This window comes from Salmo salar, chromosome ssa05 (assembly GCF_905237065.1).
Source record: "Salmo salar chromosome ssa05, Ssal_v3.1, whole genome shotgun sequence".
NCBI lineage: Eukaryota > Metazoa > Chordata > Actinopteri > Salmoniformes > Salmonidae > Salmo > Salmo salar.
Window position 1 is genome coordinate 85,503,963 of NC_059446.1, and position 27,905 is coordinate 85,531,867.

General features: G+C 42.3%; 1 pseudogene; it reads left to right on the forward strand.

The window, feature by feature from the left end:
* Nucleotides 1-14,744: 14,744 nt before the first annotated feature.
* On the forward strand, nucleotides 14,745-27,165 carry LOC123743060 (RNA-binding protein 12B-like; annotated as a pseudogene).
* The last annotated feature ends 740 nt before the right edge of the window (nucleotides 27,166-27,905 follow it).

The following is a 27,905-nucleotide window of genomic DNA, read 5'->3' on the forward strand; positions in this document are numbered from 1 at the left end:
GAACCTATTTTTTTAAACTAGTGTGGTATTACATTTCCTGTGTAAAACTGACCATCTTTGCCCGCCCTTGTACTTCCGCAGTTGTTGATGTGTTGCAAAACAACGGAGTACTGGCCTTGTCAATGCGCAAGGTCCTTGGACATGGGGGGATCCAGCGAGTTCCCTTGACGCTAGACGGTGTGCAAATATCCACATCGAGCTCTTGACCCAAAAACATAGAGCTCGTTTGATTTTTCGCTGAAGTGATACATTTTCCATATCAGATTCAGAAGATCTTACAAACAGACATATTTGGCTCTTTCTTCTGAATGGTCGGTATTGCCAGCTCTAGCCTGTGAAAGTTCAGAACAGAATCTTCCAAACAATTCACCCCCCATCTCTTGTGCCAACAGAAAACAATAATTCTGTGGTATTTACCATCCAGCACTTAAGCGCACACACAGACACACACAGTATTGTTTAACATTCTCTGCTAGCAAATAAAACTAAATCAGATCATTTATTAGTTACAAATCTATGTGGCATACAGTGGATTGGGATTATATGCCCCCTGCCTCTCTGCAAGTGGTCCATCACACCCCTGGTGGCACCATCTGCCCTGGAAGGAGATGCAGCCTCTTCATCCATGACCCTCCAAACTCCTCTGGGCAAACAGCACAAAATGCGGCCTTGGTGGCATCCAAAAAACACCTCAATGGACAACACAAAAAAAACAATTACACAAAAGTATTTCTTAGAATTTAGTTTGTATCTCCATTATGAATAATGATTCATCTTTTACACAAAAATAAAGCCTATAAAGAGAAACAATTTACCAATGGCATGGGAGTGTTCCGAGGTCGGTTGTCCGACCAAATTTGACTAAAGGTTCTTTAGAAATTTAGTATGGTATGTTTATTTTCAGCTGTCTCTCTTCTCCTCCTCAGACAGCAGCACTTGCTTTATGGTGTCTCTGTCTTAACAGGTACAGATCTCTGCACTGGTTATTCCGCCGCGAGATGTTATGTTTCGCTGCGCTATATCTCTTTTCAGATGCGCGTTTCCTGACACGATGGACGAGTTGCCCGCCTGTTTCTGCCTTCTACAATATTTGCAGAACATGACATTGTTTTAACTCTAGCCATGGAAACATTTTTGAGCCAATTCGCATTGAATCTATATGTTCTTCCTCCGCCGGCTACGTGGACGTTGAAGTGACAGCGGGGGTCGAGGTGGCTTCGCTAACGTAATCCCTCGCCTGATTACTCTTTCTCCTCGTCTCTTTTTCGCTTAAAATAAAATTGAATGGGCTTCATTTTTAGCGATGTCTGCATGTTAACTTACAGCCTATACCGATACTTTTTCCAGTGTTGTTCACCTTTCTCTCACTCTGACTGGACTGCGTCATCACCGAAAACCCTACTGTGGTTGGCGCATGCCGCTTGTGGGGAAAAAATAGATTACGGTAGGTTGTAATCTTTACTCGCACACACTGTGCTCGTAAATATTTCTTCGGTTCGCACAAATCTATTTTTTGGGGGCAAATGCGAGTGAAATACTCGCACTGTCGAGATTCTATATCTTTTGTACAGAATGTTCTGAGTTGTTATGATACGCTATTTAAACCCACTAGGTTACAATGAACATTGGGGCGAGGGAGAGTAATAGTTTACTCCAGCAAACGATGGAGGTGAGGAGAATAGATTACTATGGTGGAATCGGGGTGCTACTTCACAACCTGAGTGAGGGCACAGGATCTGGTGGGTAAACATGGACCTATCCCAAATGACACCCAGTTCTCTATGAAGTGCCCTACCTTTGACTAGTGTTCATAGAGATATAGGGCTCTACTCAAAGAAGTGCACTTCATAGGGAAACATTTGAGATGCAGACATGGCTCAAGCATAATTTGGAAGGAATTTATTTATAAAGCACTTCTTACATCAGCTGATATCTCAAAGTGCTGTACAGAAACCCAGCCTAAAACCCCAAACAGCAAGCAATGCAGGTGTGAGAAGCACGGTGGCTAGGAAAAACTCCGTAGAAAGCGCCAGAACCTAGGAAGAAGCAGGTCCCAGCAGGTCTGGGACAGGTAGCACGTCTGGTGAACAGGTCAGGGTTCCATAGCCGCAGGCAGAACAGTTGAAACTGGAGCAGCAGCACGGCCAGTTGGACTGGGGACAGCAAGGAGTCATCAGGCCAGGTAGTCCTGAGGCATGGTCCTAGGGCTCATGTCCTCCTAGAGAGAGCGAGAGAAAGAGAGAGCATTCTTAAATTCACACAGTACACCGGATAAGACATGAGAAATACTCCAGATATAACAGACTGAGCCTAGCCCCGAAATATAAAACTACTGCAGCATAAATACTGGAGGCTGAGATGGGAGGGGTCGGGAGACACTGTGGCCCCATCCGACGACACCCCCGGACAGGGCCAAACGGGCAGGATATAACCCCACCCACTTTGCCAAAGCACAGCCCCTCTTGGGACTTAGAACAATCATCTCTGTTTTGTCCAAGTTTAAAAGTAGAACATTTGCAGCCATCCACTTCTTTATGTCTGAAACACTGGCTTCCAGTGAGGGGCAATTTGGGGCTTCACCACGTTTCACCGAAATGTACAGCTGTGTGTCATCCGATAGCAGTGAAAGTTAACATTACGTTTCTGAATGACATCACCAAGAGGTAAAACATATAGTGAAAACAATAGTGGTCCCAAAACGGAACCTTGAGGAACACTGACATTTACAGTAGATTTGTCAGAGGACAAACCATCCACAGAGACAAACTGATATCTTTCCGACAGATAAAATCTAAAACCAGAGCCAGAACTTGTCCGGTAGACCAATTAGGGGTTTCCAATCTCTCCAAAAGAATGTGGTGGTCGATGGTATCAGAAGCAGCACTAGGGTCTAGGAGCACGAGGACAGATGCAGAGCCTCGGTCTGACGTCATTAAAAGGTAATTTACCACCTTCACAAGTGCAGTCTCAGTGCTTGATGGGGTCTAAAACCAGACTGAAGCATTTCGGTATACATTGTTTGTCTTCAGGAAGGTAGTGAGTTGCTGCCAAACAGCTTTTTCTAACATTTTTCAGAGGAATGGGAGATTCAATATAGGCTGATAGTTTTTAAATATTTTCTGGTTCAAGGTTTGGCTTTTTCAAGAGAGGCTTTATTACTGCCACTTTTAGTGAGTTTGGTACACATCCGTGGATAGAGTGCCGTTATTATGTTTAACATAGGAGGGCCAAGCACAGGAAGCAGCTCTTTCAGTAGTTTAGTTGGAATAGGGTTCAGTATGCAGCTTGAAGTTTTAGCGGCTATGATTATTTTCATCATTGTGTCGAGATATAGTACTAAAACACTTTAGTGTCTCCCTTGATCCTAGGTCAGCCGGCAGAGTTGTGCAGTCTCAGGACAACTGAGCATTGGAGGAATACGAGATTTAAAAAGGAGTCTGTAATTTGCTTTCTAATGATCATGATCTTTCCTCAAAGAAGTTAACGAATTTATCACTGCTGAAGCGAAAGCCATCCTCTCTCGAGGGGAATGCTGGTTTTTAGTTAGCTTTCGCGACAGTATCAAAAAAGAAATGAGGATTGTTCTTATTTTCCTCCAATTGTTGGAAAAATAGGATGATCGAGCAACAGTGAGGGCTCTTCGATACTGCACGGTACTGTCTTTCCAAGCTAGTCGGAAGACTTCCAGTTTGGTGTGGCGCCATTTCCGTTCCAATTTTCTAGATGCTGGCTTCAGAGCTCAGGGTATTTTCTGTATACCAGCCCGAGAGCTAGTTTCTATGACAAATGTTTTTGTTTTTAGGGGTTTTAAACATCTGGTTGTTGAAGGTTAAATTGAGTTCCTCAGTTAGGTGGTTAACTGATTTTTGTACTCTGACGTCCTTGGGTAGGCGGACGGAGTCTGGAAGGCATCTAGGAATCTTTGGGTTGTCTGAGAATTTATAGCACAACTTTTGATGATCCTTGGTTGGGGTCTGAGCAGATTATTTGTTGCAATTGCAAACGTAATAAAATGGTGGTCCGATAGTCCGGGATTATGAGGAAAAACATTAAGATCCACAACATTTATTCCATGGGACAAAACTAGGTCCAGAGAATGACTGTGGCAGTGAGTAGGTCCGGAGACATGTTGGACAAAACCCACTGAGTCAATGATGGCTCCGAAAGCCTTTTTGGAGTGGGTCTGTGGACTTTTCCATGTGAATATTAAAGTCACCAAAAATTTGAATATTATCTGCTATGACTGCAAGATCCGATAGGAATTCAGGGAACTCAGTGAGGGAACGCTGTATATGGCGAGGAGGCCTGTAAGCAGTAGCTATAAAAAGTGATTGAGTAGGCTGCATAGATTTCATGACTAGAAGTTCAAAAGATTTAAACGTCAGGGTTTTTTTTGTAAATTGAAATTTGCTATCATAAATGTTAGCAACACAAGAGGTCAGTGAACAGTAATAAGGGCCAGTTTCGCAGACACAGATTAAGCCTAGTCCTGGACTAAACAACACCGTCCAATGGAGAATCTCTATTGAAATAGCTTTGTATTCCAGGACTAAACGTATTGTCTGGGAAACTGGCCCCTGATGGTGTGTAGTCGCGATCTTCAGAGAAATGTCCTTTATGCTGATAGGAAATGTCTAGTCATCTAGGCAGCAAACATAATTGACAATGATGAGTTTGCTGAATGTTTGTGCGTGACATTGTTCCAGGGCTCAGTTTCAAGCTGTGTGAGGAGATCCGTGACACGTTTCCCGCCGGTCACATTTGACTGTATCAGTGGCGCCGCACCAAAGTGAAGAGAGTCCCGGTTCAACACTACAACACACTGCTGAGTTTAGCCCTCACTGCAAAGGTCTTCTTTTGAGTCAAAAGTAGCCTTCATTGCCCAATAATACTAAACACAAAATCAATACCAAATGTCTAGTTTTGAGTCAGCCCTGGGCCTGTATTCATAAAGCTTTAGTAGGACTGCTGATCTAGGATTAGGTCCTCCCTGTCCATAATAATCTGATTCAACATCAAATTATATTTTTATTGGTCGCATACACATATTTAGTAGAGGTTATTGCGGGTGTAGGTAAATGCTTGTGTCCTAGCTCCAAAAGTTCAGTAATATCTAGCTATTCACATCAATACACACAAATCTAAAATAATGGTATTAAGAAATGTATAAATATTAGGACGAGCAACGAGTCCGGAGTATAAATGTATGATGGCATTTAAAGACATTATGGAGCAGTATGTGGATAGAATATTTAGTATATCGAGAACATGTAGGATAGAATAGTGACTGATCTAAAAGGCAAAACTGATCCTTGATCAGCACTTTGAGAAGTTTTATGAATACGGGCCCTGGTCCTCTCCTGCCTGCAGGTCTGCTGACAGTGTGCTCCTGTTTCATAATGACCCGGTCCTGACCCCGAGCCCAGGCCCTACAGAGGGCGCTCATGACCACATCATCCTCTCTCTCTCTCTCTGTTGTTCCACCAGCAGCAGAATCCCTCTCTGTGATGAATACACACATCGCCTCATGCATGGCTAGACTGCTGCTGCCTGTCCACAGCCTCACCACAGTCAGGTAGGTACCCATAGTCAGACACTAGGTTTTGTATCCCAAATGGCACCCTATTCCCTATATTATGCACTACTTTTGACCACAGCCCTTGACAAAAGTAGTGCACTATGTAGGGAATAGGGTTCCATTTGGGATGCACCCAAGGACAATGACTACATTATGATAGAAGGGCAATATGTTCTACTCTGCTGACCATAGCATTTTGTTGCTACTGCCTTGTATTAAATACATGTCAATTTTAATTGTCCTCATGTAAATTGCTGATGTTGGTGGTTTCTCCAGTGGCCTGAGTTTAGGAGTGGAGCCCTGGGAACTGATTAGGTCTGTGTGCCCTTTACCTGCAGCCAAACTCCTATACCTCAGGCTTGTTCCAGATGTGCCATTACAAACGCTTGTATGATGCTTCGATCTGATAGACTTATTGTAAAATCTCATGTCTTTATTACATTGTAATTGCATGTGTAAGTACAGTGTTTGGATGGATCAGTTGAATTGTTTAATACATAGGGAATTGCTGTCCTCTCAGCGAAAGTGTTTGTTTATGTCCGAATGGCACCCTTCTATTTATAGGTGGACTACTTTTGACTAGTGCCCCCACAGGTCTTTGGTCAAAAGTAGTGCACTACTGTCAGAATTTTCTATCCTAATGATAATAATTAACAATCAATAAGCTTTGACTAATCCCCAAGGTTTGTAAGACAATGGGTTAATATTAGGCAAGGACTCAGCTTTCTGCAAAAGGTTTGTACGGTTTATTCAGAGAACGTTCTGCCCAACATTAACAAAGAAGTTCATTTTATCCTCTCTCTCCGCTTTACGCACACACCTCCACACCAAAAGTAGATAACCTCCGCACACACAAACAGTAGGTGAACAGTATCCCTCCCCGGACTTCCCACCACTGTTAATCACTACCCAGCGCTGCCTGTTCCTTTCCCCCGAGATTAGGAGAACCTTGAAGGCTACTCCCGGTATCTCACACACACATGTCTACAGCTCCCTTAGGCCCACTGAACACACACGCACACACACATTTCTCTCCTTTCCGGGTCTCTACTAGACCTTTTGGAACTAACATTCAGTACTTTAATTATTCATTATCCATGCTACATAACTACTAATTAATAATGGATTATTGATTAATTTACCTTTATTAGATAATTCTCTTATCAACTACACAGGGAGTAGGGTGCCATTTGGGACTTAACCCTGTATGAATTGTGATGCCTCCCCCACTTCAGTGAGAAGACTCGCTGGGAATCCTTGGCCAGCTGCACCTCCAGGCCTGTTCTCAGCTTTCCCCCACAGGAAATCTGGATCCCTTTGTCAAGACTATTGTCCAGATTCAACTCCAATTGCCGTTTTAAGATCAATGGTGATTTTTTTTATGGCAAATTTGCCCTGAAATCACTAGGCCTGTGTTTGGAAATCTCTCACACCGAAGTCATAGACTGTTCTCTCTGCTACCTCATGGCAAAGTGGTACCAATGCACCAAGTCTGGAACCAACAGCACCCTGAACAGCTTCTACCCCCAAGCCATAAGACTGCTAAATAGCTAATCAAATGGCTCCCTGCAGCGACCCTATTTTGCACTGACTCTATGCACACATACTGGACTCTACCCACACACTCACATATCTTACACTGACACCCTAATGACACACACACACACACACATGCGCTGTTGCTACTGTCTTATCTATCCTGTTGCCTAGTAACGGTGACCCCAACCTATATGTACAGTACATAGTAGAGTTCGACCGATTAATCGGAATGGCCGATTAATTCGGCCGATTTCACGTTTTTTCATAACAATCGGAAATCGGGTATTTTTGGACACCCCGATTTGGCCGATTTATTTATTTTTATTTTTACACCTTTATTTAACTAGGCAAGTCAGTTAAAAACTCATTCTTATTTTCTACGACGGCCTAGGAACGGTGGGTTAACTGCCTTGTTCAGGGCAGAACAAAAGATTTTTACCTTGTCAGCTTAGGATTCAATCTTGCAACCTTACGGTTAACTAGTCCAACGCTCTAACCACCTGCTTTACATTGCACTCCACGAGAGCCTGCCTGTTACGCGAATGCAGTAAGAAGCCAAGGTAAGTTGCTAGCTAGCATTAAACTTATCTTATAAAAAACAATCAATCAATCATATAACTAGTTAACTACACATGGTTGATGATATTACTAGTTTATCTAGCCTGTCCTGCGTTGCATATAATCGCTTAGGTACACGTTGCTCCAACGTGTATCTAACCATAAACATCAATGCCTTTCTTAAAATCAATACTCAACTATATATTTTTGAAACCTGCATATTTAGTTAATATTGCCTGCTAACATGAATTTCTTTTAACTAGGGAAAATGTGTCACTTCTCTTGTAACAGAGTCAGGGTATATGCAGCAGTTTGGGCTGCCTGGCTCGTTGTGAACTGTGTGAAGACTATTTCTTCCTAACAAAGACAGCAGACTTTGCCAAACGGGGGATGATTTAACAAAAGCGCAGTTGCGAAAAAAGCACAATCGTGAACCGAATGTACCTAACCATAAACACCAATGCCCTTTCTTAAAATCAATACACAGAAGTATATATTTTTAAACCTGCATATTTAGCTAAAATAAATCCAGGTTAGCAGGCAATATTAACACTTGGGTGAAATTGTAATGTCACTTCTCTTGCGTTCATTGCACGTAGAGTCAGGGTATATGCAACAGTTTGGGCCACCTGGCTGTTCGAACTAATTTGCCAGAATTGTACGTATTATGACATAAACATTGAAGGTTGTGCAATGTAACAGGAATATTTGAACTTATGGATGCCACCCGTTAGATAAAATACCGAACGGTTCCAGTATTTCACTGAAAAGAATAAAGCGTGATAGTTTCCGGATTCGACCATATTAATGACCTAAGGCTCGTATTTCTGTGTGTTTATTATATTATAATTAAGTCTATGATTTGATACAGCAGTCTGACTCGAGCGATGGTAGGCACCAGCAGGCTCGTAAGCATTCATTCAAACAGCACTTTCGTGCGTTTTGCCAGCAGCTCTCGCCATGCTTCAAGCATTGCGCTGTTTATGACTTCGCCTATCAACTGCCTAGATCAGGCTGGTGTAAAACCGATGTGAAATGCTAGCTAAAGTTAGCGGGGTGCGTGCTAATAGCGTTTCAAACGTCACTTCGCTCTGAGACTTAGAGTAGTTGTTCCCCTTGCTCTGCCTGGGTAATGCTGCTTCCGAGGGTGGCTGTTGTCGATGTGTTTCTGTTTCGAGCCCAGGTAGGAGTGAGGAGAGACTGAAGCTATACTGTTACACTGGCAATACTAAAGTGCCTATAAAGACTTCCAAGTCAAATGTATATGAAATACAAATCGTATAGAGAAAAATAGGTCCTATAATTCCCTATAATAACTACAACCTAAAACTTCTTACCTGGGAATATTGAGCGACTCATGTTAAAAAGGAACCACCAGCTTTCCTATATGTTCTCGTGTTCTGAGCAAGGAACTTAAACGTTAGCTTTCTTACATGGCATATATTCACTTTTACTTTCTTCTCCAACACTTTGTTTTTGCATTATTTAAACCAAATTGAACATGTTTCATTATTTATTTGAGGCCAAATTGATTTTATTGATTTATTAGTTAGAATATGTTATTTCTACATCCTGTAAATAGCCATGTTATTTTCACTCCCTGTAAATAGCCATGTTATTTTCTACTCCCTGTATAATAGCCATGTTATTTTCTACTCTCTGTAAAGACGGTGTTATTTTCTACTCCCTGTAAATAGCCGTGTTATTATCTATCTCTGTAAATAGCCATGTTATTTTCTACTCCCTGTAAATAGCCATGTTATTATCTACTCTCTGTAAATAGGCATGTTATTTTCTACTCTCTGTTTATAGCCATGTTATTTTCTACTCTCTGTATATAGATAACATGGCTACCTTCACTGTGTATTTATTTAATCCTTGTGTCACTATTTTCTATTTATTTTTATTTGTTTTTATCTTTTAACTCTGCATTGTTGGAATGCAAGGACAATTAAGCATTTCACTGTTGTTTACAGAGCATGTAAAAATAATAAATGGATTAGATATCTTATCCCATCTTTATTTCCCTTAACTGTGCTCTCAGTATAGAAGCCTGGCAGTGTTGGCTGTGGCCAGAGGCAACAAGGATGGCTCTTTCCTCATGTCCAATGCACTTCAGAAGTTGAAAAAAGGGAAGCGATGTGTCTCTTGGAACCCTTTTCCCCTTTGACCACTGGACTGGTGAGCAATATGCCTGTCATGATACAAATGAGATATATGATTGGAAGATGCTATGTAAAACAAAAGAAGTACCATAGATTTGAGATGACACACGAGACCACGATAACATCAGAGTCCTGTTTTATGAAGTGGGATGTTTATTTAAGGCACCCGCTCTCAGTTGAATGCATTCAGTTGTACAACTGACTTGGTATCCCTTGGGGATATTAGATCAGAATAGAAAGTTCTGGATAATATGGGCCTTTGATTGAATTAACTGAGAGAAGAAATGTATTTGATTAAATAAAAATGTATATCCTAAAAGTAGTTGTCTAATTTAACCCTTATCAGTGGTAGTGGAGGTTTTTTTTTTTTCGTGTTTGATTCCAGACCCTTTGAACAAGGTGGGAGACAGCCCCTTCCTCTCGCCTCCTCAGTATTCTGCTCCAATCACAGCAGTGTTTCCTGCCTGCTCGGCCACGTTGTGCAGCTTGCTGTGGAGATGCTGAGAGCAAGGGCCTAACTCACTGGTACCAGCACTTAGTGGTGTGGAGGAGCAGGGACTTTCAGCAGGCTTTGGACCGCATGCTCAGCTGTCACAGGAATATAACACTCAGTGCATCCTGTTAGGGCTGCTAATAAAAAGTCAAGCAGCTGTCTGTCATATATGTCTGAAGAATGATGGCAGTGTTGGAATGTGGAAACCAGTCATAAGGTCAACTTTAACACTTTGTGTGAAGTGAACATGATGAAGCACTATGGACTTCAATTCCAAGAGCCATAAAGTAGGTTATGGCTTTGCTTCAATGGTCATTGTACGTCAAATATTCCCATTGTTGTTTTTTTAATAGTTTTTAAATCCTTTTCCTGTCTCAGGTGTTGGATGATAAAATATTTAATTTGTAATAAAATGTGTATTTCAGATGTCTCACAAATGAATAGCCCATGAAAGTAAACCATCTCCCCCAAGGACATGGGAAGGAACAATCTCCATATTTTGTTCTTCAGTCACTCTGAGAATGGCTGCTATGGCGGGCAGGCCGCAAGCAATGTTGGCAGTTGAGGAATGTTGGGACAGGGATACAGAAAGGTGGATTTCTGAGGAGGAATTTGAGGGAGATGGGCGATAAAAATGGAGATTGGGTGTTGAAGAAGGTTGGTGTCAAGTGTGAACAGAGTGAGCTGCGTTCTGGAGTGTAAGTTATTTCATAGTTGTGTGGCTTCCCTATTATTCTACAATGTAGAAAATAGTAAAAATAAAGAAAACCCCTTGAACGAGCAGGTGTGTCCAAATTTGGACTGGTACGTGTGTGTGTGTGTGTGTGTGTGTGTGTGTATATATATATAAAACACACTACCTAGCAAGTAGGTGGCGGCATGCACAAACAAAATGTGTGAACGCCATGATGCCGAAGAAGAAGAAGAAGAAGAAGAAGAAGAAGAAGAAGAAATGACATACGAGATCTGCTTACTTCACCCTCTAGGCTTCCGTATTTCTAAACGTGTTTGAAACTCGAAGGCCAAAATATATTCTTTCCTGCCATCCTTTAGTTTTTTTGTCAAATTTTATAAGAAATAACTTTTCTCTCGCTGCCTGTGTAAGTTCTCTCTTAGGTATGACTCTTGGGATGGAATTATCAGTGCTAGCGTAGCGTTATTTTACGAGTAGCCAGGCTGAAAGGGACCTGCTAGCTTGCGTTGTTAGCTACGCTAGCGCTGCCATGTAGCTAGCTAACGTTAAATTGCGACGTTTTTATAATAATTCAGTTTTTAGTGTTGTGATGGTGTATTTTGCTTGTGCATTTTCTTAGGTAAATAAAACGCTGACAATGTGGGTGTTAAGCTGTGAACTAACCGGCTAGCATACACAGTGGCTAGCTAGCTAACGTTAGGAACCCTGCTATGGTGGGCTGTGTGCTAGTTTCCTCAAGTAATGGCATAACTTTTTTGGTTTTTTTCTAGCTAGTTTCGCGTATCCTGATTGTTCTAGCCAGATGTGTGTCTTGCACTGGTTGCTTTGTGACGGTTCTCTTCTCTCCATTTAACTTGGCTTAAATGAAATGTCGCCGTCCAATTATGTTAATGGTCGATGATTATGAAACCCTGAATCACAGTGTGCGACTGGGAATGGACATTTTTATATCGCGCGCCGTAAAAGTCCTCTATCTAGTTTACGCAAATTATATTTTTTAAATGTGTCCAGTATATGTTTGCGTTAAATCGACCAATGGCCTGTGTGTGCTCGACATTAAATGTATTTTGTGGCATGACGTTGTTTTGACTAGTATCAGTCACAGTAGGGTACCAAGTTTAGCTCTGCTGGGTGCGGGCTGTTTCTTTTTGATTTGTGCAGCAGAACGACCAATCATGCTCAAGTATGCCAGCTATTACTCTTATGCCCCTATGGTGCATTTCCAATAGACTTTACCCCGGTGTTTGGACTGAAGTCATAAGACTTGTTTTTTCCACCTCTGAGGCCTGGCCCCAAAATCTAAAGGTCTTGGGCCGTGAACCTACTCAGACTTGGGACCAGACCTGGGAAAGTTTGACTTGTTTTTTCCGAACATGGTTAACACACCTCACGAAGTAACTGTTCCAAGTCCTTAGCCGTAGTGATGGAAACACGTTCCTTATTAGTAATACACCAGGGTGTATGGACTGGAGTAACAACACTGCCGTATGGAAAAGCCCATATCTGACTCTCTGTGGACTGATGCATATCCAAGAAAAAGGATTAAAGGCACGGACAGAAAAAGCTACCGGGTGGCACAATTCTATCCAGGCGGAGCGGTCGGGTGATTCTCGTGCACATGGAAGCCGCTCAGCCAGAGGAAAATAGGATTCTGCTCTTATTTTTTCAAGGGGTGCCGTTGTTCACCAATCACAGTAGAACATGTAGCCTGCGTGGTGATACATCAACACTTCGTCCAACAGCGGGATCAGCTAACTTGCCTGCTGGCAAACACTTGTCAGTTTAGAGTCACGTTTAATACCATTTCCCCCCTAATCCATTTTTTGGATTTATCGTTTTCTGTTGCGTGTAAATACTTTTTTATGAATGCTTATGGCGTTATAGCGTTTCTTCATTTCGTACGTCGATAATGTTTATTTCGTTGCAGTATGGTCACAGTCTTTGGAACAGCTGCCGGAGACACTAGCCGATTTGATTTCAGGGACAAGTGGTGTACTCAGAGGGGTACTAGGCCATATTCCGCTGTCCGAAAAGTGCTTAACTATGTCCATGGCTAATGTCATGCCCATCTTTATCAATGATGGTGTATGGTATGTCGAGATGTAGGCCTAATGATTGATGGGTTATTGCTAGATATTAAGTATCTACAGAAATTGGTTAATGCTGTGCCTTTCGGTTTTTTGTGGTTTGGGTATTCTGATGGTCTGAATACATGCCTGTTTCTGATATAGATTGGAGAGTTTCTGGCAAATACACGATTTCATTCCAGGGACGCAGAGAAGAAATACACTATATATACAAAAGTATGTGGATGCACCTTCAAATTAGTGGATAAAATCGAGCACATGGCCGAGCAGCCGCACAGAACCTAAGATCACCATGCGCAATGCCAAGTGTCGGCTGAGTGGCGTAAAGCTCGCGGCTATTGGACTCTGGAGCAGTGGAAATGCTTCTCTGGCGCGATGAATCACGCTTCACCATCTGGCAGTCCGGATGGACAAATCTGGGTTTGGCGGATGCCAGGAGAACCCTACCTGCCTCATTGCATAGTGCCAACTATAAAGTTTTGGGGGAGGAGGAATAATGGTCTGGGGCTGTTTTTCATGGTTCGGGCTAGGTCTCTTAGTTCCAGGGAAGGGAAATCTTAACACTATAGCATATAATTTCATTCTAGATTATTCTGTGTTTCCAACTTTGTGGAAACAATTTGGGAAGGCCCTTTCCTGTTTCAGCATGACAATGGGACCCCGTGCACAAAGTGAGGTCCATACAGAAATGGTTTGTCGTGGTGGAAGAACTTGACTGGTCTGCACAGAGCCCTGACCTCAACACCGTTGAACACCTTTGGGATGAATTGGAAGGCAGACTCTCGGCAATCCTAATTGCCCGACCTCACCAATGCTCTTGTGGCTGAATGCAAGCAATTCCCCGCAGAAATGTTCCAACATCTAGTGGAAATCCTTCCCAGAAGAGTGGAGGCTGTTATATCAGCAAAGGGGGGACCAACTCCATATTAATGCCTGTGGTTTTTGGAATGACATGTTCGATTGAGCAGAGCTCCAAGCATACCTTTGGTCATGTAGTGTATATGTGACTTAACGAAGGAGAATATTGCATGAAACTTGTGAACCTTTTAACACTTGATCCAATTGAATAGTTGTAAAGTGAAGCCTGGAATCGTAGATTGGAAGCCTGCCATTATACTATGGTGAAGGCTCATACCTGAATGCATTTAATGTATGCACAGCTGATTTGAGATGGAACAATCCGTGAAAGGGACATCCAGTTTAATGGTGGGAACTTTGTCACTCCTGGAGACGAGCATACTAATCTTTCAGATGTTAGAATCTCCGACCTACCGTTGTTGCCTGTAGGCCTGTACATTTTTTATGGTGTTTCCATTTTGTAGTGGCTAAGTGCTTTATTGGGACCTTCAGATTTGTGCACAGCGTAATCCTTTCAGAACGTTTTCAGTTGCTGTTTTTCATTCTCAAGGTGTCACCTGTTTTGGTGATGTTATAGTGGAATGGTCTGGAGAGCATTGGTGAGCTGGACACAGGACTGTTCTGCAATAATGCTATTATGTACCCCTCTGTCTACAGGTGCTGTTGTTTGTGCTGTTGTCGGAATGGCGGTGGTCATCCGTTTACAGGGGCTCAGAATCTACTGCAGGTTCTGAGGACGTTCGCAATTTCTTCACTGGCCTCAAAATCCCAGATGGTGGGGGTGCACATTGTTGGTGGGGTGCGTGAGGAGGCTTTCCCCCTAATCTTTGCTTCCGATGAAGACGCGAGGCGGGCGATGACCCGTTCGGAGGGATCCATCAAAGGTTCTCGGTTCGCTACGGCTGAGCAGCAAGTCAGAAATGCAGGCTGTTCTCAAGCAAAGTATAAAACCTGAGGTGACCAAAAAGAGGCCGTATAAGGAAGGTTTCAGAAGACCGGGGAAAGAAGGCAGGAATGAGGAACCTGGAAGAAAGAGCGCGTGGAGATGGGCAGTAGATCAGTGTCTTACAGTAACGTCCGTAGTCACGCCCGAAAGCCTTCCTCACAGCGCCAAGCTGTCAAGATGACTTGTATTTGCTTATGCAAGGCATGCCTTTTGCTACGACCGAAGAGAATGTGAGAAATTTCTTTGACGGATTAGTGTTGGAGGACATTATTATGATGAGAGAAATGACCGCGCCAACCAAATGGGAAAGGAATTGTCAAGTTCGAGTCCAGACTGGATGCTAGGGAGAGGGTCTGAAAAAGAGATCGGCATTACATTGGAGCGAGGTTTGTGGAACTCTATGCAAGCTCAGAAGAGCAGTGGTTTAAGGCAGGTGGTGGTGTGGAACCTGCTAAAGACAGCAGTGATAAGTTTAGAAGAGGGCCTTCGTCAGCTCACACTGAGAGGTATCCTCCAGACCGTGCTAGGTCTCGCTCACCAGTGGCCTACAGGTCTAAAGTCCATTCTCCTCCCAATGAGGAGTTCTGTCTTGGTGGAAAACCTTCCCTACTTAGGGTGGAGAAGAGGGACATAGAAGGAGATCTTCCATCATGCAGACCTCAAGTACGATCAGATCCTTCACCTTCTTGACAGGTATGGATCAGAGACAAGCTCTGTATTTGTGCTGTTCAGAAGCCTGAGGGACTACTGTGCTGCCTTGACTCTTCACAAGCAGAAATTTCTCAAACGAATTGTGTACATCTCTCCTATCTCGAAGAGAAAAATGGTCGCCATGATAGAATCTGGGGAAAATCCAATGGATGGTGCACCACCCTCTGAAAGGTCTTACAGCAGATCTCAGGAAAGGCTTCCAAGAGAGACCGAGAAGGATGCGTGTGAATCTGAGAAGATTTGCCTGTATGTGCGAAACCTGCCTTTCGACGTGCGCAAAGTTGAGATTGTGGACTTCTTCCTAGGCTTCAGGATCTCAGAGGAGGCTGTTGTTTTGCTGCTTGACCATGAGAGGAGGGCAATGGGCTTGAGAGGCTTTGGTGATCTTTCAGACTGAGGTGGAGGCTAAGTGAGGGCACAGTCTCTGAATGGGCAAGAGTTTCTTGGAACAAATGTCATCCTGAAATGCATTTCTCTGGCTCAGATGCGTGAATTTGGTGTTGGTGAACCTGCAGTGACAGAGCAACAGAGATGGAGAGAAGCTCAGAGAGGTACTTGGCCAGGAACAGTGAGGCGATGTCCCATCTGGTACACTGATTACAGGGTCAACCCTGATATAGGCCATCTTCCTATGAACGACCTGCAGGTTCATATTCATGGAGGCAGCAGTCTGGGTCTGAATTCTCACATGATGGAAAACCCTGTTCTGCTTGACAACACGGGCAATGGCTCTGCTCATAGACATGGAGGCTATGGACCTTCTGCACCGCAGCAGTTTGATGGTCCAACATGCCAGAAACTGGTTAATCTGCCTTGGACTATCAGAATTGAAGAAATCTATGATTTTTGCTTTGGATATCGGGTAATTCCTGGATCGGTCTCATTGCAGTATGACAACAAAGGGATTCCCAAAGGCTCAGCAACGGTTGTTTTTGAATCTCTATTGGAGGCGTTAATGGCAGTTGAGGAATTGAGTGGAAGACCAATAGGCAAGAAAAGTAAAACTAGTTTTGTGTGAAATTTGTCCTCCGTATAGAACATGAAAGAACCTTTTGGGCTTTAAATTGTGACGTTTTAGGAAGAACAACTCGGACTGTATTTGGTTAGTTTGGTGGTTCCAACAGATGGCGACTGAACAATTTTTGATTTTAAAAATACTGTGTGTGTGTGTGTGTATAGCCTTCTACTCCATGTGTAACGGACAAACCTTTTGTCTGTTTTTTCCCCCCTTAAAGAATAACAATTGTTTTTTGTATTTTGCCCTTCGCTTGCTTGCTATGTAGCCTGTTTCTGAAGCTTTTTCTTTTAGTGAAATTTGCCTGAAATTGTATTTTCTTTAACAGCTGGGTGAAGGTAGAACTTAATTTTGCAACTATTATTTGTTGAAATGTTTATTGCATTATATAGTGTAAAAGTTGTCCATTAAACTTAGTGGAAATTCTTTGATTAAAATGCATCATGTTATCGTCTTTGAAGATTGTCTAAGATGTTTTGTTGTATGATAAATACTGCATTGCCCACTGGTCCTATATATATATTTTCCTGTGGTCAATCTGGTGGTCTTTGGGCTCAGAATGGCCTTGAATGCCATGTTATTTTGCTTTAGCTGGACACACACACACTCAAATGGTTAAGTGTATCTATATATGTTAGGGTATTCCCCAACTCATACGTCAAGTTATGCAGGATTTAACACAAGCAAAGGGTGCAACTCTGTCTGCATTAACTCCCTTTTATTTTATTCTGATGCAGATGTATACATTTTGGTTGTCAGGAGCAGTGAGAATAAAATGTTTAGAATGCAGGGACTTTCATAACTGAGAATCGTAGTTACCTACATTATTCCAGCTACCCAATTTCCAGAAGTAACCAAGAGTTGGACTACGGTGCACCATGTTAACTATTCTCACAGAAATGGTTTTCCACTTTAAACCTTGAAGTAATAACTGGGTGGCCGGTAGCCTAGCGGTTTAAGAGCATTGGGCCAATGTTAATCAAAAAGGTCACTGGTTCGAATACCTTGGAGAAAGGGCCCTAGATTGTCAGAACTTCGGATTCATTCTGCTACCGCATGGCAAAGCTTAGCACTCCCAGTGGCGCAGCTGTCCTGGGAACTACATTTCAGTGCTTGGGGGCATCACTACAGACACCAAGGTTTTGAATCCAGGCTGTATCACACCCAGCCGTGATTGGAAGTCCCATGGGGCGGTAATTGGACCAGCATCGTCCGGGTTTGGCCGGTGTGGGGCCGTCATTGTAATCAAATATTTGTTCTTATGACTTGCCTGGTTAAAGGGTTAAATATATATATTTTTAAAAGCTGTACCCGGAGGGCGCCAAGAAGGGCACCAAAAGGCTCCTGAACAGCTTCTACCCCTAAGCCATAAGACTGCTGAGAAGCTACAAATGCGGACACTTTCTCACATAGCACATGCTGCTGTAACTTTATATCCTGATCGCCTAGTCTCTTTTACCCCTACCTACATGTACATATGACCTCAACTACACTAAGTACCCCTGCACAATGACTGAGGTTAACGATACTCGTTGTATATAATATATATATATAGCCTCATTATTTTATTGCATTACTATTTACTTTTTGTGCTAATCCCCTTATCTCTGCATTGTTGGGAAAAGGGATACGTAGTAAGCATTTCTACGATAAAGTCTACACCTGTTGTATTCGGCGCATGTGACAAATACAATTTAGATTTTGCAAACAAGATTGACGGTGTGCCCCTTGAGCAAGGCACTATACCTTAATTTGCTCCAGGGGCGCCGTATTACTGTAGGCTGACCCTCTAATACAACACATTTCACTGCAGCTATCCGGTATATGCGACCATTTGTTTTATTTTTTAAATCAAATGACTTGATATAAAATCACCAAAAACACTCACAAACTTTTACAGATGCACAATCGAGAGCATCCACCAGCCGGGCTGTATCACCGCCTAAGTAGGGCGCTGCTCAGCCCATAACCGGAAAGGCTCTCCAGAGGGTAGTGAGGTCTGCTGGCTGGCATCACCAGGTGCAAACTACTGCCCAGGCCACCTACAGCACCCGATGTCACAGGAAGGCCAAAAGATCCATCAAGGACATCAACCACCCAGGCCACTGCCTGTTCACCCCGCTATCATCCAGAAAGGCGAGGTCAGTACAGGTGCATCAAAGCTGGAACCGAGAGACTGAAAAACAGCTTCTATCTCAAGGCCATGGACTGTTAAACAGCCATCACTAGCATTGAGTGGTGCTGCCAACATACTGACTCAACTCCACCCACTTTATAATGGAAAAATTGATGTAATCAATTTTATCACTATCCATGATATCATATAATGTTCTCCCTACCCTACATTTGCTCATCTCTATGTATATACTGTACTCCTAAACCATCTACTGCATCTTTTCGGCATCACAGATGTAATGTATCACTAGCCACTTTATATCATATAATGTTTACTTACCCCTACATTACTCATCTCCTATGTATATACTGTACTCTAAACCATCTACTGCATCTTGCCATCCTGATGTAATGTATCACTAGCCACTTTATATCATATAATGTTTACTTACCCTACACATTACTCATCTCATATGTATATACCTTGTACTCTATACCATCTACTGCATCTTGCCATCCTGATGTAATGTATCACTAGCCACTTTATATCATATAATGTTTACTTACCCTACTTGCTCATCTCATATGTATATACTGTACTCTAAACCATCTACTGCATCTTTTGCCTATAGCGTTCGGCCATCTTGCTCATTTATTTATTTTGTATGTACATATTAGACGTATTCACATTCCTTTACACTTGTGTGTATAGGGTAGTTGTTGTGAAGTGTTAGGTTTGTATTACTTGTTAGATATTGCTGCATGGTCGGAACTTCAAGAAGCACAAGCATTTTACGCTAACTTGCATTAACACCTGCTAACCATGTGTATGTGACAAATAAAATTGATTTGAATATGATAGGGAATACATTTTAGGTGAATGGGAAAAGGGCATGCTGACAATGCATTGAATTCAGTGGTCATTTGTTAGGTAGTTAGTCATGTATTTAGTTACCATATTGTGGCTGATTTGTATTTAGGATCATTTTGGCAGTTTTTGTGTGTTTTATATTACAGTAAATGTAGGGTTACATTTAAGATATTAAACAAAAGTATAAATGAAATAAGGGCCCTTGTCATTAATATCAGGCATGATATGCCAATGCAAAACAATAAGGAAGAGTGTTTTTGTTTGGTAGAGAAGGATTCTACACTGGATTAAACTGTTTCATATGTCAACATAACACACAATAAAGGGGGGAGAAAACTATTTGTTAGCATTATGTCTTGACATTTCTCTGAAGTTGTTTCTCAGTGGAACTCTGTAAAAGTGATTGATTATCCAAAATAATTGATTCTCTTTTCTGTCTGAGTCCGACAATAGAATTAGCCAACACTTACAAGAAGCCATAGGCCTACTTCCTGTTCTCTGATGTCTGTTTTACCTCGAAATATTTGCTCTTGGGGATTCCTTAGTTGCGGAATGTATTCTATGTTCCAGTAGGGCCTACATTTCTATTATGGAATGGAAATGGATTCCTGCAGTTCCATTGGATCTTAGTAGATTCTGTGACATGTGGCAGCAGAGCTGTTTTGAGCAGTGGGCCGCCAGACAGCAGGCTGGGAGAGTGGTCGGCCCTGCAGCAATGGGCTGCTCCACACGCTGCTGGCCTTTGCAGCAGTTGGCTAATCGAAAAGATTGACAGTCTGCAGTCTTCTTTGGACAGAAGCTCTTTTCTCTAGCTCTCTGATGCTGCTGTACCTTAGTGAAGTCAGGGCTACTAGGACCTAATACAGTAGGGTGATAGTTAAACAGTAGACTCATTTTGGTGTTGGTGTTGAGGTAGAGACTTTGTGTGTGCCATATGGAGCCCTGATCCAGGCCGAGTAGGGTGCCATTTTGAATTTGGACACAGCCTGTCTCTTCCTAAATCCTTCCGTCACTATTGAAGTGTTGACTTCCTCGAAATATGTGTGAAGTTAAAACACTATTAAGATAGGTAGCATCTATCCTTTAGCTAATGCCCATTAAGCTTACTGTTATCAGATCATGATAGAATTCGTGAAAGTAGCGCTCCAGTTCAACAGAAATTCCTTGATCAGTTATGGCGACGCTCCGGCAAGGATTTTTATTATTTTACCTTTATTTAACCAGGCAAGTCAGTTGAACAAACTCTTTTTTACAATGACAGCCTAGGAACCGGTGCGTTTAACTTCCTTGTTCGGGGCAGAGCGACAGATATTTAGCTTGTCGGCTTGGGGATTCGATCTAGCAACCTTTCAGGTGACTAGGTCCAGCGCTCCTAACCACTGGGCATACCTGCAGCCCCAACCACTACCCACTAGGCTACCTGCTCCCAACCACTACCCACTAGGCTACCTGCCTGACACTTTAATGCTGTCGGTGTGAAGCAAGCCTGTATGAATGTTCTGTGTGAAGCCGCTCTGGCTCGGGACAAGAATTTAACACTGTCAGTGTGTGAAGCAAGCCTGTATGAATGTTCTGCTGTATGGGCCGGCTCTGGCTAGGACAAGGCTGTAATTCTGTCAGTGTGAAGCAAGCCTGTGTATGAATGTTCTGTTTGGGCGCTCTGGCTCAGGACAAGGCTATAATTCTGTCCTAGTGTGGAAAAGCAAGCCTGTGGAATGTTGCTGTATGGGCCGCTCTGGCTCGGAAAAGAGGATTTAATACTGTCAGTGTGAAGCAAGCCTGTTGATGATCTTTATTCCACGGTTAAACAGCAACAATGACAATGTTGTCTCCTATAGTTTACCATTATAAGTGACTTTAGGTTGTGTCCTAAAGTGGGGCCCTGTTCCTATAGTTCTTTGCTGTTTGCACTATAGAGAATAGTGTGCTTTAAATAGCACTATATAGAGGATAAGGGTGCTAAAGCACTATATATAGAATAGGGTGCTAAAGCACTATATATAGAAATAGGGTGCTAAAGCACACATGTAAGAGAAATAGTGTGCTAAATAGCACTATATAGAGAATAGTTAGTGCTAAATAGCACTATATAGAGGATAAATTGCTAAAGCACTATGTAGAGTAATTAATCGGAATGGACGTTTGATTGGGGGCCCATTCAAGTTTTCATAACAGTGGTAATCAGTATTTTCCGCCACCCGATTTGCGAATAAAAAAAAATACAAAATTTACACCTTTATAACTAGGCAAGTCATATTAAGAACATATTCTTATTTACAATGACGGCCTAGAAAGCCGGGTTAACTGCTGTTCAGGATTCGTTTTTGCAACCTTCGGTTGCAGTCCAACGCTCTAACCACCTGCCTTACGGCACTCCACAGAAGATTAACGGCATTAAACGTAGATTGCTAGCTACCATTAGACTTTATAATAAACTATCAATCTTAACATAATCACTAGTTAACTACACATGGTTGGTGATATTACTAGATTTATCTAACGCGTGTCCTGCGTTGCATATGATCGATCGCGGTGCCTGTTAATTTTTCATTAATCACAGTCTGCCCGACAAGCGGGTGTTGATTTAACAAGCGCATTTGCGAAAAAAAAGTACTGTCGTTGCACCAATGTACCTAACCATAAACATCAATGCCTAACAGGAATATTTAGACTTAGTCACCCTTTAGATAAAATACGGAGCAGTTTCCAGTGTTATGTCACTGAAAAAGAAAAAAAACTTTTGTTTTCGAGATGATAGTTTCCAGATTCAACCATATTAATGACCTGAAGGCAACTATTTCTGTGTGTTTTGTTATGTTATAATTAGGTCTATGATTTGATAAGAGCAGTCTGACTTTAGCGGTGGTAGGCGGCAGCAGGCTCGTAATGCATTCATTCAAGCAGCCCTTTGCTGTGCTTCGGCACGTGCGCTGTTTATGACTTCAACCTGGGTGAAGGTATAATTTGTGGGACGTTCCAGACGAATCTGTTCCAAAAACTTTGTAAATAACAAGTTTCCAAAAAAAAACGCATACAAAGTTGTATAGCGGCGGCGCGTAAGATACCGGTTGGGGAGTGGTCTATTTCATTCGTTTTCACTCATCATGTTTTATTCTCGAAAAATGTCTGTCCCTCACATGTCTGTTTGCCTGCTGGTTCAAACATTAAGAATAAGCTACGTGGTGAGTTTGATGCCTGTTGACGAGCTAGTTAGCTAAGGTTTGTATGTGTTTGCTGCTTTGTATGCGTTGTTGGTTGGCAACTTTTTACTTTTACGTTTTGGAGACAGATTCCCTGTTGTAGTTCCACCCCTTCAAGCCTATCAACTCCCCTAGGTTAGGCTGGTGCTTCGATGTGAAATGGCTAGCTAGTTAGCGGGGTGGCGTATAGCGTTTCAAACGTCACTCACTCTGGGGCTTGGAGTAGTTGTTCCCCTTGCTCTGCATGGGTAATGCTGCTTCGAGTGTGGCTGTTGTCGTGTGTTCTTGGTTGACCCATGGTAGGGGCGAGAGAGGGAAGGAGCTTAATGCTGTTACACTGGCAATACTAAAAGTGCCTATAAGAACATCCAATAGTCAAATGTATATGAAGTACAAATGACGTATAGAGAGAAATAGTCCTATAATTCCTATAATAATATAATAACTACAACCTAAAACTTCTTACCTGGAATATTGAAGACTCATGTTAAAAGAAAGGAACCACTAGCTTTCACTTATGTTTCCCATGTTCTGAAACAGAGCACATAACCCTTAGCTTTCTTACATAGCACCTATTGCACTTTTTACTTTCTTCTCCAACACTTTGTTTTGCATTATTTAAACCAAATTGAACATGTTTCATTGTTTGAGGCTAAAGTGATTTTGATGTATTATATTAAGTTAAAATAAGTGTTCTTTCGGTGTTGTTGATATTGTCATTATAAAAAATAATAAATAAATCGGCGATTAATCGGCACCGGCCTTTTGGTCCTCAGCCAATAATCGCTATCGGGCGTTGAAAAATCATAATCGATTAGGCCTCTAATATAGAATGGCTTATCCATTACTGTAATATAAACACACAAAAAGCTTGCCACAAATGATCCTAAGTAATATCAGCCAGGATTTTGGTAACAAATACGCGACTAACTATTGTGGCTCAACAAATGACCACTAAATTCAATGCATTGTCAGCATGCCCCTTTCATCCACCTTAAATTGATTCTCTATCCCATTCAAATCAAATCAAATGTATTTATCACACCTTACGTGGTTAGGAGGTGTTAATGCAAGTGTACAAAGTACCTGTGCTTCTAGTTCCGACCATGCAGTAATATCTAACAAGTAATATAACCTAACAATTTCACAACAACTACCTTATACACACAAGTGTAAAGAATGAATACAATTAATAGCATACACAATATATAAATGAGTGATGGCCGAGCTAGCATAGGCAAGATCTACAGTAGATGGTTTTAAAGTACAGTATATACATATAGGATGAGCAAAAAAATGGAAGGGTATGAGAACGTTATATAAAAGTGGCGTTGTTTAAATGGCTAGTGATACATTACATCAAGATGGCAAGATGCAATAGATGGTATAGCGTACCCAGTATATACATAAAAGATGGGTAATGTAGGGTAAGTAAACATTTATATGATATAAAGTGGCTAAGTAATAAATTGATTACTATAATTTTTCCATTATTAAAGTGGGTGGAGTTGAGTCAGTATGTTGGCGGCAGCCAATCCAATGTTAGTGATGGCTGTTGTAGCAGTCTGATGGCCTTGAGATAGAAGCTGTTTTTCAGTCTCTGGTTCCAGCTTTGATGCACCTGTACTGACCTCGCCTTCTGGATGGTAGCGGGGTGAACAGGCGGTGGCTCAGGTGGTTGATGTCCTTGATGAGTCTTTTTGGCCTTCCTGGGATCGTAGTGCTGCTAAGGTGGCCTGGGCAGGTGGTTTGCACCTGGTGATGCGTTGTTGAGTGACTTCCCTCTGGAGAGCCTTCTCGGTTATTGGCGGAGCCGGCACCGCCGTACCAAGCGGTGATACAGCCCGACAGGATGCTCTCGATTGTGCATCTGTAAAAGGTTGTGAGTGTTTTTTGGTGACTTTATATCAAGTCATTTGATTTAAAAAATAAAATAAGTGGTCACATATACCGGATAGCTGCAGTGGAAATGTGTTGTATTAGAGGGTCAGCCATAGTAGTCCGGCGCCCTATGGAGCAAATTAAGGTGTAGTGCCTTGCTCAAGGGCACGCCGACACCTTGTCAAAAATCTAAGTTGTATTTATCACATGCGCCGAATACAATAGGTGTAGACTTTGTCGTGAAATGCTTAACTTACGATCCCTTTCCCAACAATGCAGAGTTTAAAAAATAAGGGGATTAGCACAAAAAAGTAAATAGTAATGCAATAAAATAATGAGGCTATATATATATATATTATACTATAAAAGTATCGTTACCGAGTCAATGTGCAGGGGTGCGAGGTGGTTGAGAGTAATATGTACATGTAGGTAGGGGTAAAAAGAGACGTGTTCAGGATATAATTTACAGCAGCATGTGCTATGTGAGAGAAAGTGTTGGTCACAGTTTCTCAGCAGTCTTATGGCTTGGGGGTAGAAGCTGTTCAGGAGCCTTTTGGTGCCCTTCTTGGCGCTCGGTACAGCTTTTAAAAATATATATATTTAACCTTTAACTTCAAAGGCAAGTCGGTTAAGAACAAATATTTATTTACAATAGCTGCCTACACCCGGCCAACCGGACGATGCTGGTCCAATTATACACGCCTCATGGGACTTCCAATCACGGCTGGGTGTGATGCAGCCTGGGTTCAAACCTTGAGTGTCTGTAGTGATGCCTCAAGCACTGGAAAATGTAGTTCCTTAAACAGCTGCGCCACTCAGGGAGGCCCGGCTTGCCACATGCGGTAGCGGTGAACGAAGTTCTTGACAGGATTGCTAGGGCCCTTCTCCAAGGTGTTCGGGACCAGTGACCTTTTGATTACTGACCCAATGCTCTAACACGCTAGGCTACGGCCACCCAGTTATTACTTCAAGGTTTAGAGTGGAAAACCATTTCTGAGATAGTTAACATTGGTACCGTGGTCCAACTCTTGGTTACTTGTTGGGAATTGGGTAGCTGGAAGTAATGTAGGTGCAATTCCACAGATTCTCAGTTAAGTGTGAAAGTCTCACTGCATTCTAAACATTTTATTCTCACTGCTCCTGACAACCAAAATGTAATACACATCTGCATCAGAATAAAATAAAGAGGGAGTTAATGCAGACAGAGTTGCACCAACTTTGCTTGTGTTAAATCTGCATAACTTGGCGTGTGAGTTGGGGAATACCTAACATATATAGATACTTAACCATTTGAGGTGTGTGTGTCCAGCTAAAGCAAGAAATAACATGGCATTCAAGGCCATTCTCAGACCCAAAGACCACCAAATTGACCACAGGAAAATATATATATAGGCATAAGCAAACGTACGGTATTTATCATACAACAAAACATCTTAGACAATCTTCAAAGACGATAACATGATGCATTTTAATCAAAATTTCCACCTAAGTTTAATGAACCCAACTTTTTTACACTATATAATACAGTAAACATTTCAACAAATAATAGTTGCAAAATTAAGTTCTACCTTCACCCAGCTGTTAAAGAAAATACAATTTTCAGGCAAATTTCACCTAAAAAAAAAGTTCAGAAACAGGCTACATAGCAAGCAAAGCGTTGGGCAAAATACAAAAACAATTGTTATTCTTTAAGGGAAAAAACAGACAAAAGTTTATCCGTTACACACATGGAAGTAAGAAGGCTATACACACACACACACACACAGTATTTTTAAAATCAAAAATTGTTTCAGTCGCCATCTGTTGGAACCACCAAACTAACCAAATACAGTCGAGAGTTGTTCTTCCTAAGGTCACCAATTTAAAAGCCCAAAAGGTTCTTTCATGTTCTGCTCACGGAGGACAAAATTTCACACAAAAAACTAGTTTTGCACTTCTGTTGCCTATTGGTCTTCCACTCAATTCCTCAACTACCATTAACGCCTCCAAGCGAGATTCAGAAACAACCGTTGCTGAGCCTTTTAGGAATCCCTTTGTTGTCATACCGAATGGGACCGATCCAGAAATTACGATATCCAAAGCAAAAATCATAGATTTCTTCAATTCTGATAGTCCAAGGTAGATTAACCAGTTTCGGGCATGTTGGACCATCAAGCTGCTGCTGTGCAGAAGGTCCATAGCCTCCATGTCTATGAGGAGAGCCATTGCCCCTGTTGTCAGGAGAACAGGGTTTTCCATCATGTTCGAGAATTCAGACCCAGACTGCTGCACTCCATGAATATGAACCCTTGAGTCGTTTCATAGGAAGATGGCACCATATCGGGGGTTGACCCTGTAATCAGTGTACAGATGGGACGTCGCCTCACTGTTCCTGGTTAAGTACCTCTCACAGAGCTTCTCTCCATCTGTTGCTCTGTCACTGCAGGTTCACCAACTCCTAATTCACGCATCTGAGCCAGAGAAATGCATTTCAGGATGACATTTGTTCCAAGAACTCTTGCCCATTTCAGAGACTGTGCCCTCACTAGCCTCCACCTCAGTCTGAAAAGATCAGCAAAGCCTCTCCAAGCCCATTGGCCTCTTGGTCAAGCAGCAAAACAACAGCCTCCTCTGAGATCCTGAAGCCTAGGAAGAAGTCCACAATCTCAACTTTGCGCACGTCGAAAGGCAGGTTTCGCACATACAGGCAAATCTTCTCCAGATTCACACAGCATCCTTCTCGGTCTCTCTTGAAGCCTTTCCTGAGATCTGCTGTGAACCTTTCAAGAGGGTGGTGCACCCATCCATTGGATTTTCCCCAGATTCTAGCATGGCGACCATTTTTCTGCGAGATAGGAGAGATGTACACAATTCGTTTTGAGAAATTTCTGCTTGTGAGGGGAGTCAAGGCAGCACAGTAGTCCCTCAGGCTTCTGGACAGCACAAATACAGAGCTTGTCTCTGATCCATACCTGTCCAAGAAGGTGAAGGATCTGATCGTACTTGGGGTCTGCATGATGGAAGATCTCCTTTCTGTCCACTCTTCTCCACTAAGTAGGAAGGTTTTCCACCAAGACACAGAGACTCCTCATTGGGAGGAGGAATTGGACTTTGTAGACCTGCTAGGGCACTGGTGGCCGAGACCTAGCACGGTCTGGGAGGATGCACCTCTCAGTGTTGAGCTGGCGAAGGCCCTCTTCTTAAACTTATCACTG